At 43.9% G+C, this 20,836-nt stretch overlaps 1 protein-coding gene across 2 annotated transcripts in view; it reads left to right on the forward strand.

The window, feature by feature from the left end:
* UBE2F (ubiquitin conjugating enzyme E2 F (putative)) overlaps positions 1 to 20,836 on the forward strand; it is a 67,366-nt gene that overhangs the window by 44,253 nt on the left and 2,277 nt on the right. The window lies entirely within an intron of this gene.

The raw sequence follows: 20,836 nt of genomic DNA on the forward strand, positions 1-20,836 counted from the left end.
AATGCAAATTGAGGCAGTGCACCTTATTTATCTTACTTGGATTACAAGTTCCTCTTTCCTTCTATTTTTTGTTTCAATAAGACTTTGTAGCTAGTCTGGTATTCATCAGCGTTTGCAGGGCTGGGGTGAGACTGTTAGCCTAAGGTGGGAAAAAATTGGTAGAAGCCTCTTCTGGACGTGGTTTTATTTACAGTTGTGTTATACCACCTTGGCACAGAGTGCCAGGGAGCCTTCCAAGCTGCAAAGCATGGAAAGTCTCAGGCAGGATGTAGCTTGAGGAACAAAAGCAGGCTGGTGGAGGTGGCAGGCTGAAGCACTATCTTTGTTTGCAGTGCCAGACTGAATTGTTCCAACATCTTGCCAGGGTATATGCTCCTTGGGAATGGTAAGGCTACGCACCTATTGCTGAGTGTCAAATCTGGCACCTGTAACTGCCAGAGGGAAGCAGACTGACTGTGTGTGGGTAGGTTTCGTAAGGAGTGATGCTCCCTAGCACAGGCTTGTGTCAGATCTTCTGAGGCTTTAGAGGCTTGCCAGCCCTGCGAGGCATCAGACAAGCCAGGCAGTAACGTTCTCTTCCCAAAGAACGATGAAGAAATCACTGTCCTGCATCCCCTGACTTCGCTCAGAAACTGGAAATCCTGGTAGCCCTAACAGGGGAAGAATGCAAGCTGCTTTTAAAAACACACCTTCCTCAGAAAAGGAGAGGCGAGCATTCGAAGTAAGTATTGCTGCTCTAGTAGCATGGAATTTTTTTTCAGACGGCAGCAGCTGTAGAAGAAGTCAAAGGGAAATTGAGTGTTTTTTTGTCAGTCTTCTAAGTTAAAAAAAATAAAAAGAAAAAATTACAGAGACTAATTTTTTTCTATTTATTAAACTCCTATGGAGATTCATTGCACTTATTCAGTTATACGTGAAATGTGTGTTTTACCATGCTAACTTCTTTTGGTGCTTATCAGAATTTAGTCTTCAGTGCACTTGGTGACACACACTGCTTATATTTTAACAGGTATTGTTCTGGGTTATCCAAAGCAAGTCTCTACAGCATCACGAAACAAAACTAATAATGCTTATCTGGAGAGAATAACTTATGCAAGGGAGAGAAATGGCAGCTTTTACAATTAGCCACAAAGGATATAATTGCAGCTTGAGTTAGTTTTTGTCTCTCTAAGGCATAGATGTCATGTAGTGTCTGAGCACTGCTCTGGGAAGTGCAACTGCTGTGCGCCGTCCCTCTCGAGAACATACTTGCAATGCACAATGTGATTCGTAAGAGAATTGTAATGAATTTTCCCTTAATGAATTTTCCCTAAGACACTCCTACATGCGTAATACAAATATACAGCCGGTATAAATGTAATATATATGTGCACATATGCCATATACAGGTAGGTATGCGAGTATATCTGTATGCAAATAGTTCTGCATATGCATGGCTGTGTAGAGATCTTGTAAGAAAATCCCTTTGGCCATTTGACTGTGGGACTGTAAAAGCCAAACCAAATGCACATCGAGTGGTCTTTGTGGTTCTCCTGGAGGAGATGGCTGTTTCACTGATGTCATTTCAGATCGCAGATCCTGGGATTCTTTTGCAGGCATTCAGGCTAAGTGTGGCTGCTTGAGAGGTCAGCAGATAATGTGAAGCCTGCATCTACTTATTTACAGCGTGGAGCAGGAGTTTGTTCAGCTCCCTGGGCTGGTGTTATGCCATCAAAACTGATGGCTTTCTTGCAGATCCTGGACGAAGTCGTGTTTGTAGTCACATCAGAGATATCAAACCCTTACTGTTGATTTTTGGAGAGCAGTTGTACTGTGAATGTTTGCATTACAGACCGGGCTGCAAGGGATGGTTCTGATCTCTCCCTGCTTAAGGAACTGCTTATTTTTTGCATTAGATCTCTGGCTCCTACCAGAGCATATAGCCGTAGTTGTTGGGAAAGGAGTCTTGTTGTAAGATCGGGAAATTATACAAAATTCAGAGCTCAAGTTGTTTAATTAATGGCTGTAAAAAAAAAAAAAAAAAAAACTTATTTGACCAGCTGTGTTAGTGCAGCTTCAGCTCCTAACCCTCGGGGCCTCCTTCAGCTCAAGGAAGGAGCTGTCAGCTACTGAGCCTCTTCCCCTGCAGGTTCCGTCAGCCACTGATCATCAAGTCCCCTTTACATGCATTCTTCTTTGTTTCTACGGTTGTAATAATTCTACACTTCTTCCCCACACACTCTGCAAAATCTCAGTAACTTTTTGGGAGGCCATGCAACAAACTTCAGCAGTCAACATCCATTTTCGTAACTGCTGCATGGAGATCACCTCGATATTCAGCCCTCTACCTCTGCATCCACAAATTACCTTCCAAGAGTGTTCCAAGGCCTTGCTGAGCCTCATGGGGTGCTGTCAGCCCTTCCTCCAGCCCTCCCACCTCCCTCTGGAGGCTGCATTTGCCCTCCAGCACGTTGACTGCATCCTATCTGCTGAATGTAATCCTGTAGACCTGCGAATTTCCATGCTCATTTTTTAAGACTCTAATCTTCTTTGCAAACTTGCTGACTATGGCTTTCAGCTTTTAATAAAGCATTCCTTAAAATTTGTAGGTCCCCTTCACTCTTTTTTTTTCCCCTCTGCCTACTCTGGAAACAGTTAAAGTTTGCATTGTTCATTTCTGTCATGTTGCTTTTTGGAACATCTGTGGTTTACACATTACGCTGCAGTTAAGTCACGATCGCTGGAAGATAAGCAGCCATCCGCTTGTTTTAGGGCTCAATAAATCAGAATAAAAAGATGATTGGAGTCATTACATAAGCTAAGCAACGCGTTTACCATGATTTAATCTTCTCAAATTGATAAAATCTCATCAGTTTAGTGCTTTGAGTTTTCTTGTGGATTTTAAATAACAACTTACTAGTTAAAATAACTTCTTAACTAGCTGCTTTGTATCTAGCAGAGAAGTCGGTCCCTCGTTAGGTGGATGCCAGAGCCATTGACTGTTGCTAAAATCGATTCCAGGGATTCCTGAGCACTAAGCATAGGATCTGCTGGTTTGGACAGTGAACAAACAGAGCACTATTGATTTGCCTTCCGTGGCAAACAAGTAAGCTGAGTACTGCAATAATAGGGCTATGCCTTGGTAATGCAAAGCAGGATCAGCCTAGGAGTTCAGGACTTGTGTGTTCCCTAACCGGAGGTGCTGTGGGCACCGTGTGTGCTATTTGTTAGCTGCAATCTAGAAAATACTTTCCACGCGTTCATCTGTCATGGTTGGTTGGAGATGCTATCTCAGGACACTGCAGTTCTCTGGGTTCCTTAAAGGCTTCCTGTCTACCACTGCCCTTATATTTCCTAGCAGTCTGCATTTGCCAAAGCCATTTCAAAGCCATATGTGCTACCCAACAAGAAAATTCATTATGCTGTTCACATGGCTTAAAGTAAAAATATTTTTCCCAATTCTCCATATCTTCCTTATCTCTGCCTTCCATAACATGAATGCTAATGTCGTGTCCTATTGTAGTTGTATTTTCCTGTTGTATTCAGTATCATTTCGAGGGCTAAAGCAATTTTTGTCACCTTGCAAATTAGCAAACACTCGTTCACTTGTTTATCCCTGCGTCAGTCTGAGTAGCTTTAATAAGAGAAGCTGTGTAACACCGTGACCCTGTTATTCTCCTACACGATCTTTCCATCTTCTCGGTGAAATTCACCTGTCAGTATTTGGTGCATGGAGCTGTTTCCTGCTGTGTCATTGTTAAAGGGTAAAATCCTTTTAAAATCCAGGAGATTTTTTTTTCCCCCTTGTGAAAATCTTACACATCTTCCATAAAACTTCCCCCAACAGTTCTGGAATGCATCATCAGAATAAGCGTGCATTTGCCAAGGATCAGTCTTAAACATATTTTTTTATTTAATGTAAATGATTTTATTTGATTCTCCCTTGGAAAGCAATGACAGCATGCCCCTCATCACAGGACACTGCCAGGTAGGAGTGCCACCTCTCTGCTCGCTGCCTCCTGACAGGACCATCAGCTACCTGGAGAAGATGATTAATGCTTCGCCTTCATGGCCCTCTCCTTGCTCGCCTCAGGCGGAGGGATGACTCTTGTTGCTGGAGGAAGGCTGCTGTCAGACTCGATAAAATCCTGGCTGGAAACATCCTGGATGTGAAGGGGTCAGCGTGCTGCTTCCAGCGGGCGCTCCAGGTGCCAAGCATCCTCATCCCTACCTGCATTGTGTTATTTACCAGCTGTCTGCCAGGTTGTAAAGAACACGAAGCACAACGCCCCTACATAAATGTGGCCTTAATTTTGCCTTTTTGCCTTTTCTTTTTTCTAGCCATTTTCTGCTACTGTCAGTGAAGGGAGTTTTAATTGTGTCCTTGCCTTCACACGGCTAGATTGCAAAGCTTGTGCTGTCGTTTTGATACTTTTAACGATGAATTATTTTGCATTGATTTGTGTGGAGGAATTTGGTTCTAGTCCAGGTTTTAGAAATCATGGGTTTTCATTATAGCTGCACGATTTTGGCAGTTGTGGTTGTCGCTGGCAGTGTCTAGTCCATCTGGGTTTAGGTAGCTTTACATGCCAGGGTGGTTTTGTTCAGAGACAGCGGGTTGTTGCTCCATGGGAGGGGGTTGGGCATCTGTAAGGACGTTAATGGGAAAATTCAGGGGAGCTGGAATTTGTATATGACATAATGCAGTCACACGTGACTCTGGATTATTCTTGGTGTTCTGTGGCTGCCTTTTATTCTTTAATAGATCATCCTTACAGTCGCAGTTTATATTCCTGTCTTAATCATATTATTCTGATTCTTACCACAGTAGTGCCAGCACGCTGGCAAAAATCCTCCAAAAGACACCAGGGACAGCCTTCTTTCACCTGGGATAATGGCATATTTTCAAGAACTGTGCCCTCAGATAAATAAAACATGGTCAGTGCTTGCTGCGAGGCTATGTGAGGCCAGAAGCTGTTGGGGCTGAGGAGTGTCGGGGCAGCCTTTCCCTTCTGTTACTTGCTTGCGGTGCTGACAGCTATCAAATCGTTTTCTTTTTCTTTTTTTTTTTTACAGAAGAAGGTCCATTACTGCTTTGCATTTGCAATTTTTGTTGTTGTTGTTGTTGTTGTTCAAGTCCTCTCAGTGATAAAATGAGTAAGTTTTATTTCAGGACTGTTTCTGTGGAGATAGATTTATAATGTTGGTGCTGTTAAAGAGCCTGAAGCTGCCTCTTAAGTTTCCTCTTAGGATTTTAATGGCCCTTCATAGCGTCAGTTCTTTAGGAAACTAGGCTGAAAAAAAAGTCTCTGAATTGCTTGCAGCCTTTGGATGTTGTTTTAATGAGTCTTTGGGGATGAAGGTTTTCCTTGAATTACTTGAGGAATGTCATCTTGTCCACACAACTGAGCATGCCAACTTAATTCCATTAGAAATTCCATTGATAATTAGGGACAGTTGTAGGTTACAAATTTTGCTGAAATTTCCTCTTAACTATTCATAATTCTGTGCATTTTTTTTAGTCCTTAAATAGCAAACAGTTCAATATTTTTATAGAACAATCTTAATTTCTCAAACCTTCCCCTGGCTACTGGGCAGAAACCAGGAAAAAGTGCCAGAACCTGGGCCAGGTTCTGGAGAGGACATGAGTGTATCTTCTGAAACCAGGTAGGTCCTTGAAAGAGAGAGTTGTCAGCAAGTGGTCTGCCTGTAAATAATAGTGAAAAGGTAAAAAAACAAAGATAGGTTGGAGAATATCTTCAGGCATCCATTTGGGAATACAGGAAACTGAATTTCCCCACAAATATCATTTCCAATTCGATCCTGCTAAAGACTCTTCCTAAATAATGGCATGGCTAGCTGTACCCATATCCCCTCGGCTTTTTATTTCTGTGCCTACATGTAATAAGGGCGTAATTACATTTGGATTTAAGTCTACCTTGAAAATCCATTTTTCTGTGTAGCTGGAGAACTGCATTGGAAACGAAATAGAGTTTTCAAATTTGCATTGTTCTTGATCTGTTGCGATCACTTCCAAGTTTTCTTCTAGTAATGTAATTTCATATATCAGAAGATTAGCCCCTTTCAAACGTTATTTGATGCATCTGAATGAAAAGCATGATGCTGGCTTGCAGTAGGTGTTTTGGAGCCTCTTAGCAGACAAAGGGCAACACAAACTAAAATTAAAGCTTGGTTAAAAAAAAAACAAAAAAAAACCATTGTATTTCTTCAGATCTTCTGGTCCAAGTTAATTCATTTAACTCATTCATTTAGCTTCTCTGCTTCTCTGTCATCGTCGTTCTTTTTTTGGTTAATATTTTTATGTCAGAGGCATTTTGTGAGCAAGGCATCTGTCTTTACATGCTCTTTGTGCTCAGTTTCTCCTGTTAGGATGATGGTAGGTCGTTGTGTTTTTTTTTCGGAGACTAGAGTTTCCATGTTGAAAGAAACTTTCCAGCACCCCACCCACAGCTGAAAAGCTGGGGGCTTGCTTTGTTTTTTCTTCTTCATCTTGTTTATGATTTTAAATTTGGCTTTAGGGAACACGTAAGTTGCTGTGTTAGCTCGAGGCATCTGGATTGGTTCACCTCTTCGTGAGCACAGACTGAACGACCTGGAGGAACATCTCTTCCACCTTTTGAGTTAATCGGGTTTCTCGCTGGCAGCAAAAACCTTCCTGGGGGTGTTCCTCACTGAGTTTTCTACTCTAGATTTACCAGTTAGCAGTGTAAGTCTCTTGAAATCAGGCTGAGAATTAGAAATAACGTCCGCCTACAGTGACTGGCAAATACGAGTGCAAAGCAGTTTGCTTGGATAGCACTCACCAGGATTGACCAAGGTTTTATAAAAGACATTTCAATATAAAACATTTATATGACATAAAATACTCTACATAAAATTTCATGGTCCATGGGTGCTGCATCTTGTCGCCATGCATTTCAGAAAGACAGCTATTCATAAATATGTGGTGGAAAGTGTTAGAAATTGCTCTAAACAAGCATTTTATTTTCCAGATTATGATAAATGTGAAATAGCTGCGTTCCTTTGATGGCTGCTGTTCCTTGAAGAAATTCAAAGCAGTTGAAACGTTTTTATTTTGCAAAGTAGTCAAGAGCTTATGGGTATGCCAGAAGTCAAATACCAGCTATGCGTTACCCAAGTTTATATCCTGCTTTTGTCTGAACATTTGTTTCTACGTTGGTTTGGGTCTGAGCAATGCACTCCGAAAGGTTTTTACTAGAAGGCTGTTTTTTTCTAATACCTTCTCCCATTGTGTATTTAAAAAATAATGCACTGGTGAATTAAATTAGCATTATCTGTGCCCAATTCCCTGTGCCAAAGTTGCTGCCCTTTTGCCAGCAGTTTCCCATCACAGTCATACATGTGGTTAAGCTTCTCCAGTGTTCCAACCACATCCCTGTAACATTTTGTATGCAAAAAGTGCTGCTAATATTTGAAGAACTCTGATCGTGAATCTTAATTTTTCAGTTAATAGCAGTCAAATTTTAATTACTATTTTCATTTCTAAGCTCAGATGCTCGAAGCTTAGTGATGGCTCAAGACAGCTGGAAAATAAGCCTTAGAACAGAGGAATTATTTGAAAACATTTACTTGAAGTTCATTTTGGGTTGTCTTTTAAATGCGTTTTTATGTTGGGAAGGTGTTTGAGCTGGTGCTGCAGGAGCAAGCAGGCAGGGGGACGTTGTACTGGATGCTTGTACGAGATGAGGAGTCCCCAAACTGCACCGTGCCTGTCTCACTGCAGGTAGAAAAGGTGGGGAGATGGTATGGAGCGTGCAAAAGTGATTTGGGCTGTCACTTTAGTGACATGGTCTAGAGGGAAAACCTGTGCTTCGGCCGTTTCCGAAGGCATGCTGGAGCCCTTTTTCTTTGCTTTTTGCTGCTTTTTCTTTGCACTGCTTCCCCAGGGCTTCAAGTCACAAGGAGCAGGGACCTGCTCTTTCCTCGGGGTCAGAGCATTCCCAGAGCTGGCAGCGCTCTTCCCCTGCAGCAGCCATGGAAAGAACTGCCACAGAGAGACAGCAGGTCCCATTAAACATCCTGGCTTCTCTTTCAGTATGATGTGGGAGGCCTTTCAGTCCCTGCTGCCAGGCTTTGTGGAAGAGCCTTCTCGCTAAATTATTGTTTACACCTCTTTGGGATAAGCTTGACAGCTCTGTTGGGTGGAAATGCTTTTGTTTGGAGCAGAAATGGTTTAGTTCATGGCTTGGCTGCTGCTAGTGAGGTGCTTGTGTTACTTCCTAGCAGGCTTTTTCCTGCTTGTGGGGCCAAAGTGGAGATTCAGGAGGTCGGTTTTACACGGTTACCTCTACGGGGTCAGAACACATTGGAGTACTTTCCAGATAGTCAAATGCCAGGCTCCATTCTGTAGTCCCACAGTGTAAATACCCAGCTGTTAGATGCTTTGAAGTTTTAGCTACCTTCTTTTTAGGGGGTTAAAGCGTGGTCACACTCTTGTATCGTTTTTAAAGCTTGTTTTCCAATTTCTGGCTAATAACATTATGGCCAGAAACACAAAGCTGAAAAGTTTTAATAATAAGCCCCTACTTTCATCTGTCAAGCCAACTGAATGCAGAACGTAGATGATCAGAATGTGATTTCACACCTTCAGAGTATCGGGAAAGCATCGTTATCAATTTGCTAGCAGTGCAGAAGGATCAGGTTAGTGTTTGACGTTACTGCTAGTTTGCAAAACACAAGTTATACCATACATCTCATTGTGGCAAGTGCTGGATGCCATCATTTTCCTTTTCAATTAAAACAGAATTGAGAGCACTCCGAATTCTGCAGGATGAGTCTTCTAATTTTGCCTCGATCACGTAGCAGCTGTTCCACAAAACACCATGAGCTAACTGTCCTTCCTCCGTTTCTGCATGACACATGAAAAAATATCAACGATTCCTGCAAGGCCCAGAGGTGTAATGAAGTCAGAATGCAGATTGCCTGCCACTCATCCCTGTCTGCTGCATGCAAGAACAAAGGCTGATGGCAGTGTGGAGGGGAATAGCAAGCTGTTAGTGACGTGTTGGGTTAACGTACCCTGGTGTAATCTTGCATAAATGAATGGAGATAAAAGACAAAATGAAACTTTGCTGTTACTGGAAGAAGACAATCTGATGTCTAGCTCCAAGGTGATGGAAATAGCCTGATATTTTGCTAATTGTGCATGAGTTAGGAGATCTGGCTCGTCACGTTACCAGCCTGTTTCCTGCTGTCTGCTTGTCAGTAACCTCAGACTCATGACTGACAGCTCTGTGCTGCTTGCTCGAGTATCTGCCTTCGTCCCATTTAATTTGTAATTCACTGAGGCAGAGCAGCCTCTCCCATTCCAAAATGACTAGAGGAGCCACAGATGCAGGCGCACCTGTCACGCAGAAGCAGCGTAGGAGCATTTCGGTAGGCACACGTCAAAAAATGAAGTCAAGCAGCATCCTTGAGTCAAGCACCGTGTTGAGAGCACCTCGTGGTGCTGGATGTGTCTTGATTACAGGCTGTGATTCCTCACTCGCCCTTTGGCACATCCAGAGCTTGAGCCTCTGCCAGCTCCTGTGGATGTGGAAGCTGATGGCTCGCTTGGGCACAGCACGAAGGGATGATGCCTGACAGCAGCTCGCTTGCTGTGTTCTTAGCTACAAAACCATGCTTGCATGTGGTTCAGACAAACACACTGAAAATTTGTCAAAATAGTCTGAAATTTCATTTACTGACCCATGGAACGTGGCATAAGTGGCAGACGAGCAATAAATGCGTTCTCCTGAAACCTCTTGTCAGCACCATGCTGCTGTTGACTTCAGATACCGCCTTGTTTAGCCTCGCATTGGTGTCAGCAGAGGAAATGGATGGATTACAGCTGCCGAGTGAAGTTTTGTCAGAGAGTGGGGCTTTTCTGTGGATTGCAGCATTGGCAGACTTGTGCAGAAAGTGTCTGCAAACTTCAGCTTGTCATGGTGTGCCGACTACCTTGTCAGCAGTGTAAATACTCGCTAACAAAATGTGTAGAGCCAGGATATTGAATTCTTCTGGTGCTTAGAAAGCTGTATTTTAATAGTGAAGGCATTCACCATGTAATCTGCAAATTGCTTTTTGTGTAATTTATGTGATTATTCAGCAGAACCTGTGAATCAGTTACTGCTTCTGAGTCTGCAGCCCTCGGAGTGCATGAATTGTCCATAGCCTCCATCCTCGTACCTCCGGTATGATCGAACGCTGCTGGGGTATTAGCATATCACTCAGCTCAAAACAAGCCCTTTATAGCTTCCAGAGTGTGTACGCTGCTTGTTGTAGAAAACAACAGCTGCTTCTGATACTTTAATATCATTGGCATATGAACCCAGGAGCTGAAATCCCTCTTGAAAAATAAATGGGAATTACATTTAATAAGAGGAAGAGTCAGTAAACTAGGCTTGGACGTATTTTGAATATTCTGTTTATTTCACGTTGTCTGAAAACGCACAGATGTCTGTCTGCTGTGCAGCAATGCTTAAATAATTAGATAGTTCTGAAAGACGTAGCAGACAGCAACAAGGATGATCCTTTGGTTTAAGACTTCTTTTGCTTCTTTGGGAATTAAATTTAACTTTTCACTGCTTGCAGTTTTGGTTTTTGGTTTTGTTTTCCCACTGGCTGCAGTCAGGCCAAGCTTTTCGCTTCGAGTTCATTTTTGTTATAATGATTAGTAGTAATTGTAAGTGATTTCAGTTTTGGTACCTTTTAATAATAACCCGAAGAAATGGTTTTAAAGAAAAATATTATAGATTTGGTGAATGTTGGTGTGCAGCAGAATTTGTAGATGCGTTTGACGCCTGCTTTTGTGCGAGTAGAACAGGATCTGATGTCTGTATTTTTAGTTTGACCATCCAGCATGCAATTTTGAGCAGTTCCTGGGAGACAGGATTTGGAGCTGTACAAATTGCCAGAGCCCTGAAGCAGCTGAGGACTCATTATCATGGTAAGAGGACACAGCTACCTGCGTGGCAGAGGTGACAAGGGCTCGGGCAGCCTAAGTCACAGTTAAATTCGAGATCTAATTCCTAGCTCTTATTAAGGACATTACATCAGTGGAAACAAAGCATGCTGATGGAGAGCACGTTGCATTTTTGCTGCTTTGCAGGAGGGAACATGGTGCAGAGAGGGAAATGATTCACCCTGTGAAGACAACAAGGCAGTCAGGGGCTGGGCATTCATTTGGACCGTCTTAGTCCTGAATTAATGCCCTGGCATTTAACTTGCATTCTCTTTCTTGTCCTTTCCTTAATTTTGACTTGAATGTGTCTCAGTCTTGCTGTAATGTTCCTCCACAGGCAACCTTTTCAGCCTGCTTTGTCTCTGCTCTGGCAAGTTCAGGTCTGAAGGAGCACAGACCGCTTTTCTCTGATGTGGTGCTCATCTTTCGTGTAGGTGCCAAAGGTTTGTGTTATACAAAAAAGATAAAAGGAAAAGGGGAGAAGAAACCTATTTTATAAACTTAAGTTTGACTTTCTACTTTTTTTTTTTAGTCCTTCTACAAAATAATTCCCTTTTCTGGTTTTCAGACTGTTACTTAAATCAGTCCAGTGCTGCACTGACTGCAGTCACAGCTAAGGCTCTTGTCCTAATGCTTTACTTTCTAACTTCTTAGCAACATCACCCCCACAATCTAGTGCTTGTTGTAGTAAACAGAGAATGTTTGGCAAGGAAATAGGTCTTAAGACCGAGTCCCTAACAGTAAGTAACTCTCACGTCTCTCTAGCTGGTGTAAGCACTGCATTCTGCAGGCAGTCCTGGCTGTAATTCCTTGGCTTCAAGGAAGTTCTCTCTCTAGTGTGGTTAAAGTCAGTGGCAATCAATTCAACATGATTAATATAAGTTATTTTAAGTGGGGAGAGATGCAGAATTGCACGGCACTTCAGGTTTAATTTTTTGATTCAAGCTTCCCAGACTGTAAAAATACAGCTGGGTAGGGGTAGGAGGGGAATTCATCCTTATACTAAACAATCTGGTCTGGAACACATTGGAATATGAAATAATAGCAATTAGGTGTAGAACAAAAGCATTTCTCTGGAGCTGAGAGTAAAGGATTTGAGTTGACAAGCCTGACACTTCCCTGCATCATTCCTCAAGACTAAAAATTAGACTTTTAACAGAATTTCCTTTGTTTGGAGCCTCACTCCAGTCTGGGTATATATTCCAGCCTTGGTACTACTATTGCTTTTGAAGGATTTCTCTTTCCTCTCCCTTGGTTTCTCCGATAAAACTTGGATACTGTTTTGGAGACCGTCAGTCTAATATTCCTGCAACAGCAGCAAAATAATCTGAAGAAATATAAAATGATGGATTACTGATTAAAATGAGTGAGGAGACGCTGGAAAATTTTGCTAGGCAGCTGGCAGGTTGCATGAAGAGCTTGTGTTTTTAATTTGACTTGAAGTTGGAGGCCTCGGTATAAGTATGTATTTGTTCTTTCTTGCTTCTGCCCAGTGTAACCGAATAAACTGTAATTCTGAATCATGTTGGGAGGGCGGTTTGTTCTCCAGCGACGGGTTGTCCAGCACATCATCCTTGAGGCATTTTCAGAAGGCATTTCACAGAATCACAGCACTGTTCAGGGTGGCAGGGACCTCTGCAGATCCATCTAATCCAGCCCCTGAGCTCATGGTGGAGTCAGCTGGAGAAGGCTGCCCGGGACGGCGTCCTGTGGGGTGTTGGGCATCTCCAAGGATGGAGACTGCAACCTGCTCCTGTGCTCCGCCACCCTCACAGTAGTTTATTTTCCCAATGTTTACTACTTTGGCAGTCTTTTTGTAGAGGAATAGGGCTTTGCAGTGGTGCCATCCATCCATCCCCTTCCCCATCAATCCTCATACCCTTCAAACACGCACTCCAGTTTCCATCAAACCCAACAGAGCAGCAGCATCTCTAAATGCAGTTCCCATAACCTCCATGAAAATCATCAGCAGCAACAAAGAGAGGATGGTCTGGGAGTGAGCCACCAGGAAAGCCTGTGAGAGCACGTGGAGCTCAGAGCAGAGCTTCACCCTTCTCCCACCTGCATCTAGGAGGATGGGGGAACTGGAGAGAGGAGGGGAATGTCAGGGAAGCTGTATTGTGCTGGGGGGAGAAGTAATGATAGCAAAACCTGACTGCCTACAGATCTGCAGACTATCTTTGCTTGCTGAATGTATGTTTTAAAGCCTGTTCTCGATTTTGCTAGGTATTCTGTAGCTGTGTGGGTAAGAACATGTGGGCTGCAAATAGACTCTTGCACACTGACTAGATGAGGCTTTATTCTGGTTGGGAGAACTACCCACAAGCTATTCAAACACCGAGGGGAGCCCCATTACCTCATACTGATTACAGGCTGTGCATATTTTTGCTTGCTTTTTGCTTTTTCCTTGTTTAGCCATATTTGAATTTGTCAGTAATCAGACTGCAGTGCTCATTGTTTTTTGGGGGGATTTTTGCACAGCTCACATTCTGTAATTGACAGTTGCACCAACAATAGAAAGACGTATGTTATTCAGATTGCTTAAGAGGTCGATGGCTTTGTCCTGCATTATTAATTCTTCATTGTAAAATTGTATATCGTATCATAGCTGAGTCTGTGATGTCACACTTGCTTCTTGGCAAGAAATTACAGTGAAAAAAAGAAAGTGCCCAAGAGTTTGCTGTGGGACACAAGGCTATGGAAGAGAAGAACTAGAGGTGGTATGAGTACTTCTATATACCCACAAAAACAGTAAGAACAATAAGATACTCTTAATGAAACTTATTAGCATAAGAAATGTCTTGCCAAATGTAGTGATCGATCACTACAAGACTTCAGGAACCCCTTTGTCTTTGTTTGGTTTCCTGCTGCTGCTTCTCCTGTTGAGGTGTGTCTGGACAGCTCTCCAGACAGTTCCTTCTGCAGGATGATCCAATTAGTCTTGGAAATGAAACGCTTGAGGACATCAGTAGGCTATAATTTGACCTTTTTACTACCTCTGTCTCTTCTTAAGCAGCTTTGGGCTTCTTGTTGCCTGTTTATTTTACCTGGGAGCTCATCTGGTTGTGCCAGTGTTTGTAATACTGATACATCAGGCTTAAACATTTGGATAATTGTTTTTTTTGGCAATCAGGGAGCCTGAAACTGCTGGTTTGTGTGTTCAAGTTACACTCTTACGGAGTGCTAAACCTTTGTTTTCGGTGCCAGCCTTCGTAGCACAAACACATAGCTGATTTGAGCTAGGACAGCCACCTCCATCCTCCGACTTTTCTTCCACTGCTCTTCCAGAGAGACTCGGAAAGAGCTACCAAAATAGATCCGTGCCTCCAGGAACTCCTCAGCCTTTTGATTTGTGTGTTCATCGGGGTCCAAGAATTTAGGACACAGATCGGTATGTTTTTATCTTAAGCTTGTTCAGTGCTGGACTTTGTCAACAGCTCAATAGATGCAATTGGCTCAAGGAAGGGCAGGCAGCAGAAAGTCTGTTCAGTGCGTGCCCAGACAGGGGTATTGTTGCAGCTAACAAGGGGAGGCATGCCCAGATCCTGCTCAATTATGTTTGCTTCATGTTTGCTTATCAGGCCCTCATTTTTTAAGTTGTTTGCATTGCAGAATATTTGAGTCAATGTGTTGCTTAGATTAGTGTGCTCCTGTCCTTGCTGCGCTGCTTTATGTACTCGTGTTTGAGCTTCTCTTGGCCTGGGATCTGGCTTTGTCCGTTGTCTGGTATAAGGTTTTCCACTTAACCTCACTCCCTTGTTTAAATTGATAGCCCTGCACCAGCCTTGACATCCTGAAATCTCTCTTGCTAATAGGAAGTAGCTGGTCCTGGACATTTTCTTCAGCAACAGCACTGCTTATTTCTAACAGTACAAAGCTGTGACGTGATAAAAGCGTGGGGTTTTTTTAACCTCCTTCAAGTAAAATAAGAAGCTCGCATTTATTCTTGGATGCTGAACTGAGTATCTGTTTCCCAATGTTTTCTAAGAGAGGTTGTGAGACGTCGAAGGATTGCTCTAATTAAATACACCCACAAGTGTATCTGAGGATTTGAAGTATATGTTCACCTTTGGCCTGACAAACCTGTAATCTTACGTGGAGGCCAACTTTTTTCCCCTCTATTTGTAATGAATCCCAAAGCACTTTTAACTGATTCAGCTCATGTTGCATCAAGACTTTCTCACTAATATTTGCTAAGGTAGTGCGAGCTTATGGCAAACACCAGCACTTCTGCATTAGCTGAAGACTTGCAGGGATTTGGAGCTAGGGAGGAAATCGGAGCTGGCTCTGAGGCGTTCTCGTTGTTGTGATGTTTGTTGCAAACTACAGGACTCCAGCAGGCACGGTTTGCTGGGGACATCACATTTAGGGGTGGGAAGTTGTTAAGCAGCAGGACAGGCTTCACAAGAGATGAACCTGGTCTTCTGCATTAGAGCGTAGCCTTTGCTTTCTAAGATTTACAGGTCCGAAAAGAATTTAGCCCTAAGAGGGCTGAACACTTGAGATGTCCCCCAGAAAACCACATCTTTAATTCTTGTTGTTGGGCTTTTATTGCTCTTTGATTACAGCTGAGCTGCTCTAATTAGAACAACGGTACCACCCCAGTCCAAAAGCATCTCTTCGTAAGAATCTCACCCCATGAGTCATTACATTTATTTATCTCCATATTTATTGCAGCAAATCCTTTGCTTCCTTTGCACAACCGACCACCCTGCTTGGTATTTGTTGTTCTTCTTGGAATTGCAGCAGCCGCAGTAGGACAAACATTCACTCATTTAGAGATTTGCGCTGTTTTTTTTTTTTTTCTTGGATTTCCCCACCATTTTATGCTGCCCATGTTACAGCGTCGAAGCCTTTTCCCACTGAGCATAAAGCACATTAAGCAGCATGTGCAAATGAGCAACAGCACATCTGCTAATTGTGCTAACAGATGTAAATAGGAAAAAAAAAAGTTACTTTTGGAAAGCTAGAAATATTTATAGGAACCATTATCCATCTTTCCTAACACATTGATTATGGATGGAGCCTCTTTCTGGTTCACTAAAGTTGATTAAGCTTTTGCAGATGGTTTGACTGGAGGTAATGACAGAAATGTGAAAGAAATGCAGATGTCTTAAAGCTTTCGATTTACGTGCTTTAGGCAAATAAGTGGCTGAAAAGGCAAGCTTTTGTTTCGGATTCTTTAGGAAAAAAGCATGGCTTTAAAACGTGAGCAGACAGCGGGTTGTCGAACGCAAAGGAGAAGTGCCTGCGCCGAGCCCCGTGTGGTCACCAGCCTGGTGAGGTTTGCTTGCCCAGGGCACGGCTCAGATGGGGCATGACTTGCAAAAACTCCCACAACAGCCCCAGACTACTCTGATTTCCTCTGCCGTGGTAATTTATCCATTAAGACCTCAGACCTCAGGGATACATTTCCTCTCGTGGGGACGCGTGGCATCCTCAGGGGTGGAAGCGTTTTTGTAGCAGCAGTGTAATTGGGGTGATTTAGGTGATTTTCTCTTAGGGCTTCTCTCTCTGTAGCCCTTTCCAACAGGACAGTGCGCACCAGTGGAAGTGTAGGCTTGCCCGTGGCTGCTCAGAAGTGACTCGGAGCAGACCCAGGAGGTTTTCCTCATCTTCAGCAGCCCAGGTGAACCTGTAAGCTGCTCGGTCACAGTCAGGGCAGGACCTGAGTCATTTAGCACTGCAGCCACACAACAGAGGACTCACACAAGTCTCCACTCCTGAGGTAAAGTGAGAATGGCTGTGGGGCTCTTGGACCTTCCTCTACTGGGGGCTGAATGCAGGTAGGGGTGAGCCACAGCCCTACAAATGGGCAGTGGCAATAGCCACGGAACAGAGCTCTCTCCATCTGCCTCCAGCCAAGCTGCTGTACGAGTCAAAGGGCAGATTTGGCAGGAATGTCAGGACCTGCATCACTTCTGATCCAGGGAATGATTTTTCTGTGTAGCCCTCCTCAACTTTTTTGGTCCCATCACCTTTGCACAAACGGGACTGAGATGTAGTTATCCCTGGCTGCCCCAGCAGCTTTCACATTCTTCCTTCTACTCCACAGCCCTTTCCTCTTCTGACAGCTTCAGAGAACGCTTTTTCCCTTTTTCCTTCCAGCAGGCAGGTAGGTCACTGCCACTTTGCACATCGATTCTGTAACCTGCCTGTCAGTACAACAATTTTGGGAAAAGTGCCCAAAGGTTGATGCTGTCAGGGCTGGGTCTGCTAGCCGTGGGAGTCTGGAGGAGATGCTTATGGTCAGGTTTTTCACCCTCCCTTTTTTCTCTGAGCCTTTCTTTATGGAACTAAAATGTAATTAGAGAGCTCAGAAAATACTCAAAATGGTGTTGAAGCTGAGTTAAATATACCAATGACGAGGAAATCATAGCAAGGTAGGGTGTGAATTGGAAGCGTGCCTTGTACGTGAGAGCTTCGAGTTGCTCAAAGGTTTCATTCAGCTCCTCTCTAACTGGGAGTGGGTGTGTGGGGGCTGGTGGGCGTGAATACTCATTATTTCCCTCAAGGTGGAACAGAAAGGGAAGGTCGTTTTAAATATGTTTCGTAGGGCTAATGGGTGAATCTACCTGATGATTATATCCTCCTCCCAAAACTTCGCACGGGGCTGAGTAATGTCATCTGGCTGTTGCTTGGTTACTGGCACACAAAGACCCTTTTTTTGGACTAAAATGCACTTTAAGTAAAAACAGAAGGACCTGAGAGAAATCATTTGGGATATAAACCTGGTGATAAACTGGATTAAAATAATTTTCTGTTAAAATGGTGGCTTCTTGTTAATATTTCAGTGTTTGCTTTATGCAAAGGAGGGAAGGGCAGGAGCAATTGAGTATTTTTGTGATCGTTTACTTCTTTGTCTCAGTTTGGATTTTCCAGAATTGTAAATCTAAATGATGTGAAGGTGGATCAGAAATAGCAATTCAACATACTCAAGTCATTGCAGTCACCCCAGAGGCGGTAAGCTGTGCATTTTCCTGCAGGAGCTGGGCAGCACGGCCTCCAGCTGTGCTAACACACCCAGAGGAGGGTGGAAGAGCCTCCTTGAGGGTAGAAACCAAGGTCAACGTTAGTAGGAAGAAGAAAAGTTTTGCCAACTACTGCACTGTGTGAAGGGGTGCTCCTAGTAGTTACATTAGGGATAAGGAGCTCAACTGCTTTGTTTTATTATGCAGGTTCATTGTAAAAAAGAATCTGAATTTTACATTTTTTTTCCAGCAAGCTGCAAGCTTCTCTGGTTGCTGTCGGTACTTGCATTGAAGTATTTATTGTGTTTGCTTTGGGTACTTGAACGGATTTTTTCCCCAATTAAAAGCTTAATAATAGGAGAGCCGTTAATCAGTACAGCTCGGTGCTGTAGAGCATGTTGGAAGAAGACACAGCCGCTCGTAGAGATGCCAAATCAGGTCATTGTTTTTCCAAAAGGTTCCTAGTTCTGAAGCGTGCTTCAGTACGCCTTTACACGTTGTAGACTGTAATTCTCCTCTGGGGCTTGGGGATGGCTGTTTTCCTTTTGTTCCTGTAATCCTATAATAATAATAATGTGTCATTTGCTCTGAGGTCCTGCTCTGGCCAGCTACTGAGGTTGTTCATGCCCTTAGTGTAAAGTACGCTGCAGTAACAGCTTCTAGAGGTGCCATAGCTTTAGGAATTCATGTCATTTCAGTGAGGGATATCTTCAAGACAAGAAGCTCATCAGCTGAGACTGCGGTAAATTGTGTTAGTAGTACATCAGTCCATATAACTTTTACCTAGACCTAATTAGACAAGGAGTTGTTTTTCCTATTTTCTTAATGCAAATCATCGCACGCTTCGTGCTATCTAGTAGGAACGTAGAGTACAAATGAAAATTGTGAAATCTGTAGATGTTTGAAACTGATACTGTTGGCCAGATTGTCAGCTAAAAATATGTTATTTGCTTAAAGTTTACTGGCTAAACTTTTGTTTAAATACGTGTAGGAGAAGGTGGGTGGGACGTACGTTGCACTACACAGTCCGTGCTGTAACCCAGTTTTCAGCGAAATGATATTTTGAACTATGTTGTATGAGTCTATGTCTATTACATACTCTTCATCTAGCGATTCATTTTGAATCTCCCTTCGATTGATTGATTGTCCCAGAGGGATTTTCAGCAGATGAAGTGGTGATTCAGTGAGCATTACTCATGCAGCAAATACTTCTTGCAGCACTGCTCGCACGTTTCCCCAGGACCAGTCGTGCTCACGTACCCCTCCGAACTCCCTGCAGCTCGGGGCAAAGCTGCTCTAGGTGCGCTCCAAAGCGGTGTACAATCTCCAGTTTTAGACGGTTTCTTCTCCTACATGGGTTTGAGAGCTGAGCACCTGCAGAGCTGGACTTGTGGATCCCAGAGAGCCCTGACAGCCCCGGTGACACGGGGACAGCTGCGCCGTGCCTTGTCGTGATGCACAGTTAGCAATTCTGTGCTGCTGGTTATTGAGTACTGCACACAGACAGATGTGCACGCAGAGAGGCGCGCACAGCTAATTGGGAGCTGCTGGGCCATATGGCGTGTGAAGGCAGCATTGCAGCCCTGTAACAAGAGCCTCCTGTCAGCAGCCACATCCACAGGCAGCAAGTGCTGCTCCCGGGATGTCGTTTCAGAGAGCCCAGCATTCCTTTTGGGAACCACAAAAAGGTGCTGGTGGGAGCTCGGAGAGCGCTCCTGAGCTGCCTGCGGGTGTTGTGGGTCCAGGAAAGATGCGGCTGGCTCTGTTATGTGTCTACTGGTATTTCTTGGCCTTGTGCCTTGTGCTGCGGCGAGGGATCAGCCTGTAGTGCTGAGGATGCCCATCACGCCCAGCCAAGGTTTCCAGCGTGATGTGCCAGCATGAGTAATTGTTCTACTTTGCATCAAGGTAGTCCGCAACTTAGCAGAGCTGAAAACAAGTTCAAAGTGCCACTTATTTTTGGCTGCGTGATATTTTAACAGACTCGAGGCATCGGGAGATTTCTCGTGCTGCAGACAGCCTGAGACCCGGGGACCGCTCCAAGACGAGCTGTTTATAAGTAGTTACTTCAGAAACACTTGAGTGTGCTACTCAGCTATCCAAAGTGTTGTCAGAGGATTGAAGTTGGCTGATGCACAACATCTTATTTAAAGCAAAGAAGGCATCAGCTATCCAGCACTGGTTTCTTTGCACACTTCATGTGTGCAGGCATGGAGGCAGGTGTGCGTGCGGCTAAGACATTAGCCCTGATATTACCTTCAGCAGATGCTGCATCACACCAGCAGCTGCTCCTTTCTCCAAAGAAGTGCAGGTCGCCCATCTCCTGGGCATCTCAGGAGGAAAGGGGCTCGTGCAGCCCCGCTCCCTGGTGGCACGCAGCCCTCACGGCCGTCCTCGCTGCGCCTGGGGTCCTGGTGCCGAGGTGTCAGGCATCTCGGGGTGATCTCCTGGAACGGGTGCTTGTAGCTCGTGCTGTCTGCTTCTGTTTCAGCCAAAGCACACATCTGTGCCTCCTGAGGGGAGCTGTTTATGGTGTTTTTTTCCCTAACGTGTGTTTATAGGTTTGATTCCTTGTCTGCGGTGGTTTTGGCCTTTAGCTGTGCTTCACACTTCTTGGAGATTTGGAGCACTTTGCAGATAGTTTGTGGATGTCTCTGTGATGCACTTTGCTAATTGGAAAACAAACTTGTGGACAGCATTTCTGATGGGGCATAATTCTTCTCTGAGCCTTTTATTTGGGACCGTAGCCATGAGATAACCTGACTCTTTTTCTGGCAGAAAGCACCCACCAGCAGAAAAGCAAGGCACTGCAGAGGAAATGTTCAATCTGCTGCGATGTTGGTGTAGAAGTAGGCAACATTATCTTGTGGGTTCATTTAAGCTTTGACAGTTTGTTCCCATT

This window comes from Cygnus atratus, chromosome 6 (genome assembly GCF_013377495.2).
Source record: "Cygnus atratus isolate AKBS03 ecotype Queensland, Australia chromosome 6, CAtr_DNAZoo_HiC_assembly, whole genome shotgun sequence".
In the NCBI taxonomy this organism is placed as follows: domain Eukaryota; kingdom Metazoa; phylum Chordata; class Aves; order Anseriformes; family Anatidae; genus Cygnus; species Cygnus atratus.